Genomic DNA, 21066 nt, shown 5'->3' with positions numbered 1-21066 from the left:
GGGGGGAAATTTAAAAAACCAGGGGGAAGGGTGGGGGCCGGATTCCCCCCCCCCCCCCCAAAATAGAGGAACAGACATTTATATAAGCAAGCCCTCCCTTCCCTTTGGAAATAGCAGAAAGGCTGGAGAGAACCTGGCAGAGATGCCTTCCAGGTCTTTCCCCCCTCACTGTGTGGCTGAACGTGGCCAGCCCCCAGCAGGCTGCTAAATCTGCCTGGGGAGGGGTTTAATCCCACATGGTCCCCAGCCAGGGTGTACCTGGAGAGAGGGGGGGCAGTAAGCAGCTCCTGGCAGGCTTTTTCCCACTGGCTTCTTCAACAGCAGGGGTGTGGTCAGATGCCAGCCTGGGCCAGAGGTGGGGATTAATCCCCACCAGCATGGGACCCCAGCTGGGGTCTGCCTGGCAGGAGTGTAGCAGCCCCTTCTGGGCTTCCCCCCGCTCCCCCTTCAGGTTGCCACTCAAGCAGCAGAGGCATGACCACATGCCAGCCCAGACCCCCTCTCCCCTTTCACTTCAGGGAGCTGGCCCAGGGCTGGTGTATGGCTATGCCTCGGCCACTTGAGTGACAAGTGTGGGGAAAAGCCTGGCAGGGGCTGCTACACCCCAGCCAGGCAGACCTGAACTGAAGTCCCAGGTGGGGACTGCTGGTTTCCCTGCAGCCAGGAGCTGGGCAGATCATACTGTGACACATTCTCTCTGCCCAGCAGGCCAGCTGAGAAGGGAGTGGGGTGGAAAAACAGCAGCCTTATTCCCCTTCCTCTCCCACACCCATTGGAGACCCCTGCTGTGTCCTGGGAAATGATGGAATGAGTATGGCTCCTGGCATCAGTGCTTCACTGGAGCCAGCCTGGAGGGGGTCAGAGCATTGGGGCTGCCCAGTGCCTCCTGGGCAGAGCTGCAGCCTGACACCTCTTCCATGCCCCTGCTGGGGAGCCGGGCCTGCCCCAAGCTCCCTGTGAGGGTTGAGTGAGTCCTCCCCCTTACATGTCTGGAGCCATCCTGAGATGCCCATCAGCCCTGTATGGCACAGCCTCTGTGGCTCCCAGTCCACTCCACCCACAAGGCTGTGGCAGGGCTGCAGCATGGCTGACACTGGAGGAGGGATGGGGCTTTCATCCCAGGCTGCAGCTCCCCTGCCCCAGACTGTCCTGTAGTGTGGGGCTTCCCAGTGAGTGCGGTCTGCAGCCTGGTAGGTCCTGTGGGGCAGCTGAGGAGGGAGTGTGGGGGGTGGGAATGCCCAGTGGAGGGGTGAAACTGGCAGTGGTGTCTTTACTCCCCTGGCCCAGCTGAAAGCAGCAAGGGAGGGGGTGAGGCAGGAGAATCCACCCTGCTCCTGGCTGCCAGGGATGGAAAAGTCCCTGCTAGCAGCTGGGGTGGGGTCCAGCCCTGCTCCACTGAAGCAGAGAGCACAGGGTTGGAAAGCATGCTGGGCTGCTGGGGGACTGATTTAACTTGAACCAGGAAGGGGTCTGGGACAGAAGTTCCATAAACTGGTTTGACCTCAGTCAGTTAAGTCTGGGTGTGTGTGGATGAAATGAGGGCCCTAAATTGAAGTGGTGGGTTTTAAAAAAAAATACTGCTTCAACTGAGGGCTAATTAAACCCCCATGTCGTGCACACACCCCACTGACTTATCTGCCTCTGTAACAGGGAGGGGAGGATGAGCTGCTGGCAGGAAGAGTGGTCCCTGGGCTGCGGATGCAGCCAGTGCTTCTCTTCACAATAGCTGCAGTCCCTCCCCAGGCTGCATCCACCCGTGGGCACCTGGCTCTGGCAGTCCCGGGAGACACTGCAGCTGTGGAGGGAAGCACCAGGCCCCTGTGCAGCTCAGGCAGGCTCCCAGAGTGGGGGAAGATCAGGCTCACTGCTTTTCCGGGCTGCTGTCAGCCTACCTGCAAGGCTTCCTGCAGACCCGTAAAGGTGCACGGAGCCCGGTGCTTCATTCCACAGCTGTAGGGGCAGCAAACTAAAACTCCTCAAAGGAGTTGTAGTTTGCTGTGCCCCAAGTCATTTAAAGTGCATTATGCCACCAAATTTCCTACAGTGGCTGGTATTAATGCACAGTACACCACCGAGGCGTGCAAACACCAACTCCATTAAAGCGGTGCAAAAGCATTTATACCGCTTTGAAGTGTTGTGCGCACACACCTCTCATTTAATCTACACACAGCCTCTGATACTACATTCAACAAGATTCATCTTATACCAGTTTTGACCATTTTGAAACTGGTTTATGTGCCCTGACCTTATGTGCTGTGACAAGTTTAAACAGGTTTCTGGTCACTTAAACCAGTTTATGTGTAACTTCTGTTTCTAGCCTAGGGAGCAAGTTTGGCAGAACTCATCTAGTGTCCATACCTTGTTGTGGAGCAAAATCCTGCATAAATGACTTTAGTAACCCCATAAGGTATCTGCCCCCTATTGTATATTTTGTACTTTTATTTATGTACTCTTTGGTGCATTCTGTGCTACCCAGAAGAGTAGTGGGGAAAGGTGCAGAGGTGGATCCAGAGGAAGTACAGTGGCATGGCTGTACCCCCCTTTCTGACTAGGTGGCAGGAGCAGAAGCTGGGGACATTTTTAAGTTTCTGAAGATAGTGACAATCCTGCCTCCCCCTCCTCCCTTTTGTGTCCAGAGGCATGTCCCTTCCCTACCTTGTCTTCTCTCTTGCCATCCACTCCCCACCTCCTCCTGCTACTGCCCTGGAGACAGGAAGAGCTCCTGTCCTGCTCAAGCCCAGCATGATGGCAGTGATAGTGATGGCAGGCAAGTAGGATCCCCATTCCTGCTTAGTCTCTGCCGCAGGTATTACCCACCAGCTTGAAGCATGCATAGGTAGGGGGAGCCTGCCTGCTGCTGTCCTAGGTTGAGCCCAGCCCCTATACAGCCCAGCTGGGGCAGCTCTGGAGCCCCTAGGATTTCAGGGACAACAGCAGCAGATGGGGAAAAGGAAGGGAGGGGGGGAGGACTTGCTTTTGAGGAGGGAGGGGAAGAGTGCTTATATGCTTTGAAAACTTAACAAGGTCTCTGACTGCTGCTCCTGAGCTGCTGTCTGCCCACCCCAGTGGGGGAGATGCTGGGAGTGGAGGGGAGTGGGGGCTGCTGCTGTCCCTGCAGTGCTGATAGCTGCTTCTGTAGCCAACTTCATAAAATTCTGGATCATCTGGAAGGATGCATATATAACTCTGGAAATGTCCTGACTTTTGAATGCTTTACTGAGTAGTTTTGATGTTTTATTAGAGTCTCCTTTGTGTTTCACAAAGAAAAATAATTTTGTACCATGTATTTTATTTTGAATTTGTAGTTTATTTTATTCTGTTCTTTGAGGCTAATACCACTTGCACTCAGTACTATGAAACTCCCAAAGCACATCTGAAAGAAGCCATTCTTCTAAGGAGCCTTTTTTGCATCATCTTTATATTCTTTGTAGATACTTAATGAAGGAAATACCTTAGTGAAGGTAATCCTGCATAACTTTGCTGATTTTTTTTTTTTTTTTTTTTTTCCCCCACCATAAGGCTAAATTATATATGTATCCATACATACTACTGTCTTGCTTATCTGTATGCTCTACAAGTTCATTTAAAAAAATCCTCTGCAAAATATTTTGTGTGCATGTGCGTACACAATGTAATACGCTGTAGTAGATTTTGTGCTGGAAAAATACTGAGGCATTTGTCCTTGATAGAGGCTAATCCATGCTAAATTTAGACTTTGTTTCAGTTTGCATTGCTTTTGCCTGTACTTCCGTGTGGATGCCCTCCCAACCAAGATGTTCAGAAGGTCTCAGCCACTTCTGTAGCACCATCTTTCCTACCTCCTGACCCAAAGGCATCACAGTGAAGGAAGGGAGGCTAAGAAAGCTGAAGGCAGGAGTGCTTCCAGAACAACCAAGCTGGGATATATAGCATTCTCCCTCTTTGTCGGCATTAGACAAATATAAACACAACCATAAGCTCTGTTTTTGTTTTGTTTTACATAGTGCCCTGCCCAAACCAATTATCTTGGGAGATACTGATGTCAGGAAGAATCTCTGGTAAAATAGCTCCAGCAGAACCAGGAAGAGGAGAATGGAGGATCAGGATAGGGAAGGTGCTGTTGTGAGATAGGAAGGGGGGGAGAGAGAGAGGATAACTCTAGTTGGCTTGGGATCCTCCAGCTTTAAGGGTCAGTGCTGCAGCAAGCAAAACCTAGCTCCCACTTCCATTCTGAAAGAAGTGTGGGTAACACCTTGCAGATACCTCCTATGTTATTCCCATCCTCAGAGCTTTATTTCAGGAAGAAAGACTCGAGATATTTAAAGCAGTTTAGTAGAGGAAGTTGGGAATAACATTTATAATGGGGAAGATGCATATTTACTTTTTTCATTTTCTTCTTTTTATGCTTAAAACCTGTTCAGATATTCCCCTTTCATTCTTTTGTAGTATATTTATGGTAAATAAATACATACATTGTACCATACAAAGCACTACACAGACATCCTGATCTTAATGAAACCAAGGGCAGCAGTCCTCATTTTCTTAAATTAGAGCAACTTCAGGCCCTTACTATTTGGAACAGCATGTCATTCAGTATTATTTCTTTAGAGGAATGGATGCAGTGAATGAATTTTTTTTTGTTTTCAGAAAAAGTTGTTCTACAAAATGCAACAAGTATATTCAGTCTTGGATATTTTTTGCATCCTTTGTGTAACTGAATACAAAGCTAAGCTAAATCTGGAAAACTGGTGTAAGCATATCTTATGTCAGAACTACATAATATTTAGGAATAGATTTTATGAGACTCCGAGAAAAGCAAGTGTGAACTGAGCTTTATATACTCGTTAAAAACAAATTGTATTAGTTCAACACAACATTGGAGTTATGGCATCCCTTTGCATCTACCTATTAATGTCATATACATGAAAATGGCACAAGGCTAGAGCTGATGAATTCATTGGCATGTTGCAGTAGTTATGATCATTACATAATGAATCCTAAATTGTGCACCATTAAAAGGCCTTGAATATAAATATAGTATGGATGGCACCTCTACCCTGGCTGTTGATTCTTACAAAGATATTATTTAATTTATCTTTCAAATGGACAGAGTCCTTGATTATGAAATAAGTAATTGTTTAGATTGCTTAAGCCTAACCTAGTATGTAGTATACAGATTTCCTTATGTACCTGTAACATACCTATTTTCCAGCCTGCAACTGTCATTTTACTTTGGTCCTAATTCTTTCTACAAAAATGGTGACTTAAGCCAAGCCTTATTGGGAGGTAGTAAGGTATACAGACATTTGCTAGGCTGAGAATATGAAAGTTATTTTTTAATTTGCGTCCATGTCCCCAAAGGTGAAAGGTATTAGCCTAAGAACTCTTAAGTGTTCTGACAGTGTAATGAAAATGGGTTCTGTAAATGGATACCTTTATAAACTAGCTGGATAGGGACAAAAGTTTTACATGTAACGGCAATTGAAAAATGAGTTATTTTAAAGATTCATACATGCCACCTACCCATTACCTCTGTACCAGAACACTGCATAGATTTAAATAGAAATACCCCAGTATTGTGTCTTGGGTAACTCCATTGCAAATTCTGTGACTGGGTGCAGGAAAAGAGGCAATTCCAAATTGTGCTCTGTTTGTCTTTCTTGCTCCAAATGAAAAGGTATTGGAGCAGCCCATAAAAAACTTCTATAGCAAGAATATGCTAGCCACTGTGAAGGATACAGCAATAGTTAATAATGGGTTACTGCCAAGTGCTGCATATGAGAGTAAACTTTGCCCTGCTTATGATCTTCATATAGATGGAGTCATGATGCTTCCTGCCCTGGAGAAGAATTGGAACAATAAACCTGTTAAATAGTACTAGTTAGTTGGGAAAGTTCTAGAAAGGAACTTTATCCAGGAATAATATGACTACTGCTGCTCTACCAGAAGAATTGGAGCAACTGGTGGGATTTTATTTGGGGTCTGGTGATTATTGCTGACCACTGTACAGTAGTTAGAAAAGGACACACTAGGACTCCAAAGCTGAACACCTGCCGTCCTAATGTGTGCGCACTTATTAGCCCAGTGTTAGGGAAGGAAGACAGTAACCTTGACAGCCCATATGGGTTGTGCTCTGTAATTAAAAAAAAATGGGGGCAGTGAAATTTCACTCACCAGCAGGGAAAATTAAAATGGGAGGAAAGGTAAAGTACTTTAATAGCTAGACCATTGATGTGAAAGTTAAGAGACCTAGGTTTTATTTCTGCCCTTGCTGCTAACCTTATGTGTAACCACTTTTCAACATCTCCTGTTCCCTTTCTGCCCCACATCTGCATAACCTATTGATACTGGGACACTTCTACTGTGTGTTTGTAACACTTGCCAGAGTGGGGTCCTAATATCAGTTAAGGTCTTTGTAATGAAGTAAGTAGTAAGGCAAACTACAAGACAGTCAGTACAGGAGAAAATGTGGTAAAAGGTCAGGGGCAGATGTATGTCAAGTACATCCACATTAATATTGGCCACTGTGACTACTATAGGAATTGTTGCACATGGCCTGCCTTGGTCCTGGAAATTCTGACTCTGGCTCTACTACAGGATTCTGAAAAACTATTGTCCAGAAAACATAGCGATTATGAAACAGTTTTGGGAACTGGCTTCACACCATGCTTATAAGCCTTCCAGCTTTAGTTTGGTTCAAATAGTACCATTTTGTCCTTGTTATACTGCCATCTAGTCTATCACAATGTGGTAGGTGTTTTTGAAATTTGTGTCAATGTCTTATTTAGAATATAAGCTTTCTGGGGAAAATTCTGTACACATTGCAATGCAAAATGCCTAGAGAACCGTACAGGTGAGACTTTGAATACTCCCTCTCTCTTCCAAACTATCTTTTTGCATTATGGTTACTGCTTGTTGCCAGCACTGGCTGTTGCTTGTCATGGTCATTTGAAAAGCAGATGCAACTGGTCTTAGCTGGAAGGCATCTGTGATTGAATTTTAAATTCTTTTAAGTCTTTTTAATGTGCCACTGTCTGCAGATTTTTAACTGTGTATGTGATTCCAAAACTTGAATGAGCATGTTGAATTTTCCATTGCACATGTAAGCGATAATTAAAGCTATGCTGTGTAATATAAAAAAAGGAATTAGCATAAGTATGAAAGAACTTGAAGATAAGGACAAGAAGCTTGTTTTTGATATGGTGAAAGACAGGCTGGGATAGACTATAAAGGTTTTGGCAATAGTATTGTTATGGTCAGAAGAATGATTGAAGAATTTGTTTTAGTACTGGATGTGGGCTTTTTTATACTTATTGGAAATAATAGTTTATTGAGGCTTATCATTAAATCAGGTGGTAGTAATAACTAAGACCAATGTTAATCAGGAGGACAATTCAGGATTTTGAACGATAGCTCAGATCCTAGAGATGACTACTAGAAGCAAGCACCAAGATTTGCATGTTGTAAGCCTGAGTGACAAAGAGTAGGATTAAAGAGTGTTTGGGAGGCAGGAGAATACAATTTAATCAAAGTTTAAATTTAAAGATGAAAGGGAGACATTTAATATGATATTCCAAAGAGACCACCTATGATTATAGGATTGACTAGCTGAAGTACCTGTTCTTTGCCTGGGCTGTTATTTTTGTAATTGCAGTGTTTGTTTATTTTCAAAGAACTTAGTACAACATATTAGATCAAAAATATTGTTTATTTTTGAAGAACATAGTATATCATATTTGTTGCAGGCACTAAGGTGTGTCTGCTCCTTTAAGGGCAGAAGCAGCCTGGCTAGAGAGCCCTGTGAGCGAGACGGAGCTCCACAGCTGCAGGTCACCATGTCAGCAGGCCAGTGAGAGAATTAGCTGGCACCTGCACCCGGTCAGCTGACTAAAAGGAGGCGGGGCCCTGGGCGCACACAAGCCCCAGGACTGGGGTTGGAAGAGGTTAATTCTGTGGCAGTTGCCAGGAGAAAGCTTCTCCACGAAATTACTCAGAGACTTTGGTTGCCTGATTTGCTGCCTGTAAGACTAATAGGGGTCTAGGAGCTCATAAGGAGCTAGGAGGCACACAATACTTGGGGAGAAGTTTGTCTTCTTAAAGGGACAGAGTGGTGCCGCCATTGTTATTGTTATACAAGGGCTTATGTTTATTTTGTCATTTGCGCTGGTGGTTTAGGGATGAGGCTGTAAGGGGATGTGGAGGCCTCATTAGTGTCCGGAAGGTGGGGTGCACAATTGTGTAGACCCCAGCACCAGAGGGGCGCAGCTGCAGGGGCCAGAGAGCTAAGCACCAGAAAGGCGCAGCTGCAGGGGACAGAGAAGCCAGTGATGAGAGGAGATTAATTAAAGCTAGTGCCTCAAAGCCAAACCTAACACGATGGGTCTAGGCTAGAAAGGTCTAGCTATGTAACAGGGGTGGAGGCTGAGTAGGCTGAGACCCCAACAGAGGGAACAATATTCATATATCATCCACAAGGCATGGGGCATGGTAAAGGGGAAGTTTTGGAGCCATGCATTTAGCCCATAAAGCCTAAGGTGTCCCATGAGGCACTGACTTAGAGTGGGACCCAGCATGGGGTACAAGAATCTTCAGGGTCCAGTGGGGTTCAACAGGACTGTGACCACACACAAACTTGTGGGCAGCCTCCCAAATTATTATCTTTGCCAACAAGATGTGGCAGGCGAGATTAGAAGGCAAACCAGGGCAATGTTGGTACAGTCCTGGAGCCCTACGGGCATCATGGCCATCCTTGGAGACCCTGTACTGTGGCAATATTTAACATTTAATGTGGAACATAAAAAAGGCAAGTATCAATATACTAATGATAATTGAACTGTATGCACTGCATCCAAAATGTGGTGGTACCAGTTTGTTATCTGAGAAGCGAAGTAATCCCAGTCAATGGAAACCCCAAAAAGGGTCAAGTGAAAAATAACCGACTTATACTTTTCTTCTGGTGATATTCAGTGATTTTCAAAGGTTTAGAGTAGATAGGACCAGTCATTCTCGAGTTATAAGTGAACATACATGCACACACGCTTCGTATTATAGATATAGGTAGATAGATATAGATATATCGATTGGTGAGAGGCAAGTTCATAGCCTTGCTGCAGGGATGGCCATACTTTGGGCAAGGAGAGAAATTGCTTGACATGCATGTAAAAATTCTTTAAAAAGTGATTTCTTTTTACAAATAGCAGTGCTTATTACACTTACTTCAGAAATGTAATTGTTTGACGGGTATACAAGCCCCACACTGGCTAGAAAAAGGCTTATAAGCTGTTGGAGGTTCACTCATACTGTACTTGCAATTAAGTTCAGCTGATCAGGAAGCTGAACAGACTTCTGTTTCTCTTCCTGTGTGAGATTCTCCTTGAGGGAAGGAAGTCCTGGTGCAGGATTGTTTAATTTCTCCCCAGGACTTGCTCATTGTGGAATCCTGTTGCTGGTGATTTCTTATCTGACTATGGTTAAATAAGTCCTTTTACTTAAAGCCAGCTGGGGACCTTAAGGGAGAACGCTACGGTAGCCAGAAATGACTTAGTCATCTTAATCATTTAAAAGCAGTAATTATAAAACAAAACTGCATTTGATAGTAGGAAAGGATACTGTGTTTTTCCTTCAATCTTCTGACGTTCATTGAAATGATTAAACCTCTTTTTTTTTAAATTGGCTCTATTAAACCTGGTCTCTTTTTCTAACATGTATGCCGAGTGTTTTTCTTGGGTGTCTAATATTTGGTTTTGCTGTTTCACACTTTGCACTCAGGGCATTACAGTTTCCATAGTTTTTCACATTATTTTAGTTATGCAATTCTCAATGGTTTTATAGCATGAACACAAAATGCTACGTCTGTCATGATGTGTGTGTGTACACGCACGCGCATGCACTCATGTAAGAGGGAGAGAAGCATGTGAGGTCATCAATGGGTCGTTTTTTTGCAAACCTTGAAATCTCAGTGGTTAATACATTTATTCTTTACTACTTACCATCTGTAGTTTGACAAGGTTTAATGGCACAATTAATGTTGCACTCCAACCCATGTCCCTATTCAATTCCTGAACAGACCTTTGATATATATTTTTTCAGTTTCCTCTTGACTTTTTCTTTGAACATCTAACATTCTTCACAGAGTAACCAAGGAAATTGGCAGTGTTTAGTGCCCTTCTCTACTCATAATCCTTTTCTTATGGCAGGAATCCTTTTGAAAAAAAAAGCTGATTTCTCATCAATTGAGGAAAGTGCTTGGCCGTTTCCTAGCCCTGGTACTTTAGTCTTCTCTTGAATAAATTAGGTTTCCAATAAGTCAGAACTTGACCTTCAGACTGTGTTATCTAGCCTTGAAACGTAGCAAGAGGCACTGCTTAATAGTTCTTTCTACTGGGAGTAAATCTTTTACTGAATATACTTTATGATTTTGCCTAGCTAAAGGGGTAAGTATACAAATTTCACATAAGGGATTGTTTATATGCCTTTTATGCTAAAAGTAATATATTCCTGTTTCTAACATCTTATGTGCAGCTTATAAATTACTTCAATACATTAACAAGTAACTGGAAAATTAAGATAAACTAACTCTAAGGTTTGAATAGAAGTAATTGTTTAATAATCTAATAATGGATGATACAGGGAAGGCTGAAGTATTTAATAACTTTTTTGCTTCTTCCTTTTTCACTATGAGTGTGGTTAAGCATTGGAACAGATTTACCTGGAGATGTGGTGGAATCTCCATTCTTGCAAGGTTTTAAGAGCAGGTTAGAAGTATGGTTTAGACAGGGATGATCCTGCTTTGAGTAGGGGCTTGGACTAGATGACTTTCCTACCAATTCTACTTTATTTCCAAGTTTCTTTCCAAGTTTCTTTGGATGAAACCTGCCAAGGCAGCTACCTCTAGACATTTACTACAAAATTCTCTATTTCTGGACACCTCCATTCTTACAGTTATAGCTTAAGTCCTAATTGAATTCTGCTGTACCATCCTCTTCCCTTCTAATGCCATGACTTTGTTTTTTAGTTTCAATCTGAATGCCCTCCAGTATGGGATTTGCTGAAACAGCTTTCTCCAAGTGTGTAAAGGCCAAATCCCAGGCTGTGTACCCAATCCTTTCTCTCTTTTTGACCTCCATGCACCTCTTGGAATAATTAATCTTTTTTTTCTTTATTCTTGTGTAGATGCACATCTTTCTGTGTCTTTAGGCCTATAACTCTCCTGTCTCTTCCACTCATGATTTTTTCTGTTTAACTACTGTATTTCATTCTCTCTCTCTGCCTTCCTCTTTACTCAGAGCATTTTGTCTACCCTTGTCATGAAAATATATCACTTGAGGATCATCTCTGACTTTCTAGTTCTTGCCCTGCACATTCATGCTGTATTCAAATTGTCTTGCTTCTTCCATAAAAATTCTGAAATTTAACTTTTTTCTTTTAAAACCACTAAAATTCATATTTAGGTCCTCATCTTATGGCTTGATCACATAAAATATATTTTTTCTCGTCTCCTTGACACCCACATTACTCCCACTCCATTTCATTCTAGGTTCAGCTTTCTTGTCTGGTGCCCTGAGAATGTCCTTTCCTCTTTCAAATCGTCTGCAACTCCCCACCTCTTTTTGCTGCATGAAATTATTAAATTGTCCTCATTCAAGGCCCTTCACAACTCTACCCATCTTTGCTGCTCACTTATTACTCGACTCTACCCATGACCCCAAATACTTCTTTGTACATACTCCCATAAACACCGTCATGCTTTCTGTACCTTTGGCAGGGAATTCCTTCCCTGCTACTTTTTAAGAGATTAACTGAGACCTGATGGCTTGGCTGAGCGACAGTGCAGGATAACTGCTTCTATTTTTATCAGGTTAAGAACAACAACTTGACCTAGAACCATCCAATTATCTATATTGTCTACCTAAGTACATGATATTATACAGAATCATAGGGTTGGAAGGGACCTCAAGTGTCATGTAGTTCAACCCCATGCACAAATACAGGATGCACTATGCATACTATCTAGACAAATGTTTATGCAGCCTCTACAAACAAGAATCCGTCTCCTCCTTCCTCTTCCGTTGTTTTGTTATAGTCATTCGTGTTTTGCTTCAAGTTAGTAGGGAGTATTTTCAAGTCAGTGAGTACCTTTCTGGGTATTTTTTGTTGTTTTTTAAACTACAGCATTGAGCTCAATAGGACCTGTAGACATGACCACAATGCAAATAATGTATTCTTGGGTGGAATGTGCCTTGTACAAGATCAAGAAAAAAGAATCTCCCAACACAATGTTCTGTGATGACAGCCTGAATCTAAGATGACTTAAAACTGAGTAGTTTGCTGTGAATTTTTAAATTTCCTTGTATCATTTAAGAAAATTCTGTCTACATATTGCACTTCTTTCTAAGGGAAGTGGTGATGGTAAACTTTGCTAAGTATACATATTTTAGTATTTTTCACTGTCTGCTTAAAAAGAATTTCTGACTTGCTGACTTCTCCAGGATGGAGGGATATTCTGTAAATAAACATGTAATCAACGGAAGGCAAAGGAACAGGTCTTCTTGAAGATTTTTCTAACTTGGGTAGACTCATTTATTCTGTTGCTGAGTCGTTCTTTTTTGGATTTTTTGGGTTCACAACACGGTATTGTACATTAAACACAATTGATAAAATGAGAAAATAAGTAGGCAGATAGCTAGAGATGGACTGTTCTCTCAGATTGCACTTGCTCCGAACAGTTCCAAGTGTCTGCCAACTGACAAACTGTGTTGGCAGTCAACAGCAACTGTTATTAACTCTGGTAAAATAGGCTCTATAGACTTTATCACAGCTGCTGTGGAACATCTCTGTTTCTGCTCCAGAAATTCAACAAAGGAGGCATTAAAACTGTGTGTCATCTTTATCTGAAATCTAAAGATTTCTCAGACGGTAACTTCCCCTTTCCTTCTGCAGTGATCTCCATCAGGATAAAGTGGCATCTAATTCTTGAAGCTGTGTGGTATGGTTCACCCCAGGTTTTCTATGTAAAACAATTCTACTGAACCAGTTAAAAAATATTGAGGGGGGAACATTGGGGGGGGGGGTTTGTTTTTGTTTTTTAAAGCAATACAACTATAAACCAGATGCCACTGAGCTTCTGCAAGTGTATATTTCATTCCAAAAGCAACAATATATTGAGAAAAAGCTGGTAGAAACAAGGTGTTTCTGTTGCATGGATGGTATTTGTTCAGCACTACTGAATGCAGCAAAATGTGGCAATAACAGATTTGCTTTCTGGAGTGCTGGAACACAGAATTCTATTTATCTCTGACAGGCGAGGGATGTGTTGGGCAAACTGCATGGTTAGATATGAAAAGCTCCGTTTTAATAATGTTAACATTTATGACATAAGTGGGAACAAGCAATTCAAATGTAAGGCTGATAACTTTCTGCCCTTAAGTTCATCATATACAAAAAAGCAAAAAATAAAGCCAACACTTGCATTATTTATCTTGAAATTCTTTTCTTCCCCCTGTTTTCATATGTGACTTCTTTTTGTACATTGATCCTTTTTAACATAACTCTAGTTAAGGGGAAGAAACAAGCTTCTTTTTTATATTTTGATCTTGTCCCCTTTCAGGAGATACCTGCTTGATGAATTGTTTGAATAACATAAGATCTCATCTTTCAGACACTTTGACTCCCATAGATTGACATGCCCTCACCCCTGATTCCCGACCCCCCAGAAATCCTTTAGACTCATTTCCCCCACTGAAATCCTGTAGAATAACCAGGTATTTTTCATATTCATAACATATATATGTAGTGCATGTCTTTTAGTTGTTGCTACTATTTGTTTTGAAGTATTAATCTGGATCAGTATATTAAATATACTGTATATTAAGTAAAGTGGTATGTCCAAATACAAGATGACCCCTCAATTATTAGATTCTACACAAGGAAAAAATTATAAATATATTATAATTGTCCATGTATGGAACCTAATTATTGGAGGATCATCTTAAATTTGTCCGTCTCCCCCTCCACTACTGCAGGTAGTGGGGAAGAAGGGATGAGGGGAGCAGTAATGGAGCAGGTGGTGGGAGACAGTGGGAGAGGCAATAGAGGGGACAGGTGGGGGGGCATTAATGAGGCAGGCAGTGGTGGGGCAGGTAGTGTTGAGGTGGTGGGGCAAGCCCCTTGCTATCTGCCCTCTTTATGCCTGCTTTCCCCACTCCCCCACAGCCTCAGGCTGCCCCAGTTCCCCCTTCCCCTGTTCCCCCCTGCACACTGTTTCTGTCCCCCACAAGCCTCAGGTCCCCTGCTCCCCCACAAAGTTTCTTTCCCCTGGCCTGTCCCTCCACCCACCTGTCCACCCCCCTTACCTTTGCTCTGTGCCAGAGGCTCCGTCTCCGCGGCAGCCTGGGGCATGGAGCATGGAATCAGCCCAGCTCCGTAGCAGTGGCACAAAGCTGCTACAGCCCAGCCCAGACTGTAGCAGCAGTGGCACGGAGCTGCCACAAGGCCAGCCTGGAGCACTGGTGCCGGGTCTGTGCCACTGGTAGGGGGCCAGGCTGAAGCCATATACCGTGTCCCAGGCTGCAGCAGGAACAGAGCCTGCCAGAACGGAGCAAAGGTAAAGAGTATGGCAGAGGGGGAGAGAGGTGTGTGTGTGGGGTAGCCGGGGGTGGGAGGGGGAATAAGGGCTGTGGGGGAGGAGTGATGGGGCATGCAGCAGTTGTGGCTGCAGCATCTCCTTGCTGCCTCATGCTTGATTGTAAAATGAGAGGCTGTTTCCCTCATGTTAAATGGGGTGGAAAAGCCTTGTCTTCTAATTGAGTATATATGGTAAGATTATAAAGAGTTATAGGAAGGAAGTATAGAAACAGTGCATATATAGGATACTGAATTACAGGATTAGTAATGGAGATATAATAACATTTTCTTCTCCATCCATTTAACTTTTTTCATGAGTAATAAGGTCACTTCTTTTTTCCCTCCATTTCAGTGAAGGGGAGTAATGTTGAAAATATCTTTCTTTCCATTTACTTTTATATAAAAATTAGAACAAAATCTAATGATTCATCTTTTTCATTGAACCAAGACCTTTTTTTTTTTTTTTTTAAAGGCTTAGTTTATTTGTATTTTCTGCTCACACAACAACTTGAGTTTTTGTTTTGCTAGTTACATAGGAATTCTCTATGGATTTTTGGAAAGAGAAGTAGATGAGTTCCTAGTTGAGAGAATAGGTCAAAGAGCATGTATGGTAGTACAAGATAACTTTGGTTTTATACTAGTGGGATGAGGTACTTTGTCCCTATCATAGCAGTCATATCAGCGTTTAGTAGTTCTGTACTATTTGTGGCTTCATCCAGTTTTCCTGATTTTAGAAGTTTACTGCAATGCACCAGATCATTTCTAAGTTTTATTCTTTTTTTTAAAGGTACAACATTTACTATGTTCAGGTATAGCAGCTTATGTTAAGAAGAGGTGGCATATTTTCACCACCATTTCACATATCTGTAAGTTTACCCAGTAATCTCGAGTATGTGTTGTGCAGTTCTGAGGGCTTGCTTTCATTTGTTCCAGTACCCTTATCTAATAGTTTTAATTACTTAGCCTGGTTTTGAAAATCCCCAGGGAAGGTGACTATACCACTTCTGGGGGGAGTCTGTCCCACAGGAACTATAAAGAAGTTTTTCCTAATGTCTAATCTGAAGTGATCTTCTATCAGTTTATGACCATTATTCCTTCCCTTGGGGTGCCTTGGTGAACTGGTGTTCTCCAATCCCTGATGTTTGCCCCTTATATTCTTAAAGGCTGCCACCAAGTTCCCCCTGAGTCTTTTCTTTACCAAGGCTGAACAGTCCCATGTCCCTCAGCCTCTCCTCATATGATTTGGTCTTCATTCATGTGGGCCTTATTTGGACTCTTTCCAGATTCTCCACATCCCTCTTGACCTGTGACACCCAGAACTGGATGCAGTGTTCCAGCTGCGGCCTCTCCAATGCTGAGTATAGCAGAGGGATGACATCCCTAGTCTTGCTTGTGATGCATTGGTTGATGCATGCCAGAGTGTTGTTCGCTTTGCCAGCTGTAGCATTGCACTGGTGGCTTATGTTCATTTTATGGTCGATCATGACCCCCAGGTCTCTCTTGGTTGCGGTGCTGGCTAGTAAAGTGGGCCTGTAAGTATGTTGTGGGTTACTTCTCCCCAGATGGAGCACTTTACATTTCTTGGTGTTAAACATCATTAGGTTTCAATCTGGTAATGGGCTGCATATCTTTGGAAACATAGCTAGAAATCTGTCATGCCACTTTTTTCTTTCTTTTCTTTTTAAAAAAAATGATAGTATGATATTGTCTTTGTGGCTTGGAAGAGTCTTCTCTTGAACTGCTCTAGGCAAACATTTAGATGTTGGCTTTTAACTACAGCCTGAAAAAAATTAAAAGAAGAATTGTGGAAAAAGTCATTAAACTGTTTAAAGTGGCATTCCACCATGTCCTGGGGTTTTGCTTAGTGATGGAAACTATTCTTTGGCCAAGGACTAGTCAGTAGCCATGTCTAAATAACTGGGTGTCCTTAACCATTTCTATCATTTTGCAAAACTTTATTATTTCTAATGGATTTCCCTGAGATGGCAATGAGAAATACTGCTGGAAGGTGTAAAATGTTTCAAAAAGGTAGAAATTCTAAGTGCCTCCTTTATAGTACAAATACACTACAAATTCCATTACCCTCTTGGGAACTGGAGATCAAATACTCCAGGCAAATAGCCTATTAGTGAACTCTAAATGTAAAGGGTTCCCAGAATCTCACATGATCCTTATGCAGGTCCCAGTGGGTGAAAAGGCCCCTGGAGAGTAGGAGTCTTCAAGGCTGATTCTTGCATATGATAATTATGTATTTTACATATGTGTGACTGAAATTCTAATACAAGAACAAAATGTGCAATGTTTTATTCATGGAAGGAGATATATATGGAAGTGATGAACTAAGGTACCCAAATCCATATAAATAACCAGTGACCTGGTTTTCAGAGGGGCTGATCATCCATTCTCTTCAATCAGTGTTTAGAGACACTTAGCACCTACTGAAAATTAGGTTGTTTTGATTTAGGTGCCTAAAAAAGAATTTCAGGTGAGTTTTAAGCATCGAAGATTTGTCTGTAATCTGTAGTTAGCTGTTTAGGAAATTTAAGAATTCATTGCAAGGTACTTTTACATCTCTTTGTAGTTTTAGACCAAATATCAAATGGATTAGATTTTAAACTTGAGGGCAGGGGCTATCTTCAGTTTATATACTGTTTACATACTGTGTCTTCTGAACATGACTGCAGTCCAGAGGAAATGCCAGTAAGACCTGGGTGTTCAAGGTTGATTTCCATAGGATTTCAAAACTCTTGCAACAAACCCAAGAGTTTCACTTATTAGTAGGGGTGCACTGATAAAGACTTTTCTGGCCAATACAGATGACTGATTATTAACCGGCCATATCGGCCAATACCAATCTGATAGCTGATATGCACCCTGACAGCTTTGAGAGCAGTGTCTGGCTGGTAAGTCTGGGGGGGGAGGGGAGGGACATGGGGGAGGGAAGGGGTGTGGGGGGGGACAGTTTGAGGCCCCCACAGTGAGGGAGGGAATGGGGCTGGGGCAGGAGTAGATGCTGCCCAGCCAGGGCAGGGGGCGGGGTCAGGGATGGAGCTGTGGGCAGCTTGTCCGGGGGCATTGGGGTTGGGGAGAGGAGGGTGGCTCCCTTCTGCTGGGCAAACCCCTGGGGAAGGCATGGGGGCATGTGCCTCCAGATTTGTGTATGGGGTGAGGGTGGGCTGCCCACTGTGGGTTCGGGGCCAGGGGCTGTGACAGCTTTTTCTCAGTGGGGTGGTGCTGGGCTGGGGCTGTGCTTGGTGTGGGCAGGGCCGGGGTGGGGCAGGCAGCTGTGGCACTGGGAGGGGTGGCTGGGAGAGGCAGTGGTGAATTTTGGGATGGCTGTAGCCCACCTCATAGCCCCCCCTTCCAGCACTACCACCATGCACTCTGTCCAGGCCTACCTCAAATGCAGCTCTGGCACAGCCCCTGGCCTCAAGCCTGCAGCAGGCAACCTGCCCTTGCCCCACCCACAAATCTGGGATCACATGCCCCCATGCCTCCCCTGGAGGCGTGTGCAGTGGTGGGGGGCCGTGCCCCCTGGACAAACCTCCTGCGCCCTGCCCACTCCCTTGCTCACCATGGGGGCATTGCTCTGCCCTTCCTATACTCCTTTCCCCCACAGATGTACCAGCCGGACGCTGGTGTCCAAGCTGCCAGGCTGCATTTTAGGCTGTGCACATGCATGCGGCTGCAGACATGCACATGGCATTTATCAGTGACATCATCACCTACACCAGCCAAAAACTCCAATTGCCAATAATATCAATTTTTTTCCTTTTATTGGTGTCTATCCAATATGGACTGATATATCAGTGAACCTCTACTTTTTAGCCACTTCTGCCACAGGCAGAGATTGGCCAGGTGGCAGGATGGGTGAGACAAGGGAAGAGTCACTGTTTTCCCAGTAGAAACCATGAGCATATGGATGTTCAGAGTTTTTCTCCCAAAGTGAAAATTGGTGATCCAGGAGAAAAATAACTCAAGAACAACCAGAGTTAAGTGGTTCTTGGGAGAGTTTCTCCTGGGAGACTGAATTCTTTACATGTTTTCTTTTGAGAGAAGCCACAGTACAGTCCTGTAGCTTCCCAGGGTGCTTTGCTTCAGCTTCCCCAAGGCAGGTGATATATCTCGATATGCTGGACTCTACTGAGCTCCAGCAAAACACTCCCCCTTCACAGTCCCCACACTACTGCAGGTAGACACAGGTTGAACTTGAGCAGTCTGGGTCAGCCAGTCAGGGCTGCCTTGTGCACTGCTGCCATTGTCGTCAGGTAGACTAAGTGAGCCCACAGAGCACACTGAGATGTGGGCACAAGGACCCCTTGGGTGCACAGTGGCAGCACTGCAAGCTCACTACTCTTCAGTAGCTCAGCATTCAAATGTCTGTTCAGGGTTCTCTGGGTAAATTTTTCTAACAGGAAAGCAAATCTGGGAAAATTCTACCAGATTATTTGAATGTGTGTGATTCTGGAACAAATTTTGAATAAGATGGCGCTTGATAAATTCATGAAAAGGATTTGTATAATGATGATGCCGACGGTTAGATTTCATGACTCAGTCTCTCCCTGTGTTATGTATAAGGGTAAGTTTTCAGAAAGGAAAAAAAAATGGACAGAGGAAAAGATGTCTGGTAACTTGATGGTATTAGCAAAAGCAGAAACAAAAGGAGCTGGGCTCTAATTCATGTAATCATCCTGGCTACACAGGATGTACACTAGCCACTTTGCAGTTGTAAACTGTCAGTACAGCCATCTCTTTAGCCCTCCTTTTACACATGAAGGACTTCCTTTTCCATGCTGCTTGCAGGAGAGGGAATTGTAGCTCTGAATTCTGAGGAAAATGGAGGAGCAGTCTCAATCCATGCTCTTTCAGGTAGTCCCACTCTTAACAACCCATGGACTTAGATAGTGATTCTATAACATTCTAGTTTGGGTTACTATATTATTCTGTCCTTGGATTCTTCCTGTGGAATTACCTAAAATCATTAATCCCAGAAAGATGTATTCTACACGTTTCCTAATTAAAATGGTAAACTGAAGGTCACTAGCATGCTTTTTTACCAAAAAAAAAAAAAAAATTGAAGCAGAAGTTCAACAATCTCTCTTAGGCTCCTGGTTGTTAGTTGTATTTGCAATAGAATTCCTGTGGTTTATAAGGTAGCTAGTGTCATAGCTGTGAGCAGGAGATGACTGGCTGTCTTAGACTCAGGTGGGATTTATTCACTTACACTTGGGAAGCCAAGCAAGGAGACTTGAAAAGAACAGAAACTCTATCTGGGGGCTTTTTATTTTATTTTGTTTCAGCTGTACTGGTCTAGTCCAAGGCCACCTCCAAGGCTTCTCTCTCCCCAAGTCAAATGGCTGCAGGCTACTCATTATCATGACTTGTGTTGCTGTCTTCAGCATTTTCAAAAGCCTGTTTCTGTTTCTTCAGCAGTAAGAGCCTCATCATCTGCCCTGCAACTCTTAACCCTTTTCAAAAGAATTTTTGTAACAAAATCCTCCATTAAGGGCCTCAGTGTACACTGTACGTGTTCTTGATATAAAATGAAATGTCCAGCATCCAAATTTTGTAACTGGAGAAAACTAAGTGCAGAGTGCAGTCTGGCAATGTCCTGTGGTTTTGTTACTGGCCTGTTCTTTGACTGTGGGTAAGTTACTTAACTTCTTTGTGCCTCTCATTTAACTGTTTTGATTGTAAGCTCTGAGACTGCACCTAATGGTGTTTCACCAATCCTGGTTGAAGTCTTTAGGTCAGTGGTCCCCAATATTTCTAGGAAACAACCTGAGCAAGTACTGTGCTGTATGCAGCATCAAACTTTGCCCTTTCCCTAATAATTTCAGTTTTAACTTTAATTTCCTGTGGCTATAATGTTGATGAATCTTACAGGCTTCCTGCAAGTCATGACTAAGGAATCATTTTAAGTGTCGACACTGTCTCTCATCCCGTTGTCATTAAAAAACTGGGGGACTGTGGTGTTGCCACCTACACAGTTAAATGGGTTGCCAGCTGGCTGGAGGGCTGCACCCAGAGACTGGCAGTGGATGGGTCATTTTCAGCCTGGAGGGATGTGGGCAGTGGGGTTCTGCAGGGCTCGGTCCTCGGGCCTGCACTTTTCAACATCTTCATCAGTGTCTTGGACAAAGGGGTAAAAAGCACCTCATTCAAATTTGCTGCTGACACTAAGATGTGGGGGGATGTGGGCATGCTAGAAGGAAGGAATAGGCCACAATCAGACCTAGACAGGTTACAGGGGTGGGCGGATGAAAATAGGATGGGATTCAACAGTGACAAGGGCAAGATGCTGCACCTGGGGAGGAAGAACCAGCAGCATACCTACAGGCTGGGGAACTCCCTTCTCATCAGCGCAGAGGCAGAAAAGGATCTTGGAGTCATCATTGATGCAAAGATGAACGTGGGCCGGCAGTGTGGGGATGCAGTCAGGAAGGCCAACCGCACCTTGTCATG

General features: G+C 43.5%; 1 protein-coding gene across 2 annotated transcripts in view; it reads left to right on the top strand.

The window, feature by feature from the left end:
• GRB14 (growth factor receptor bound protein 14) overlaps positions 1-21066 on the top strand; it is a 92581-nt gene that overhangs the window by 1059 nt on the left and 70456 nt on the right. The gene's annotated exons all lie outside the window — the stretch shown is intronic.

This window comes from Gavialis gangeticus, unplaced genomic scaffold (assembly GCF_001723915.1).
Source record: "Gavialis gangeticus isolate Ggan-Ray unplaced genomic scaffold, GavGan_comp1, whole genome shotgun sequence".
NCBI lineage: Eukaryota > Metazoa > Chordata > Crocodylia > Gavialidae > Gavialis > Gavialis gangeticus.
The sequence above is the reverse complement of the archived record's forward strand: the minus strand, read 5'-3'. Positions and strand labels throughout refer to the sequence as shown.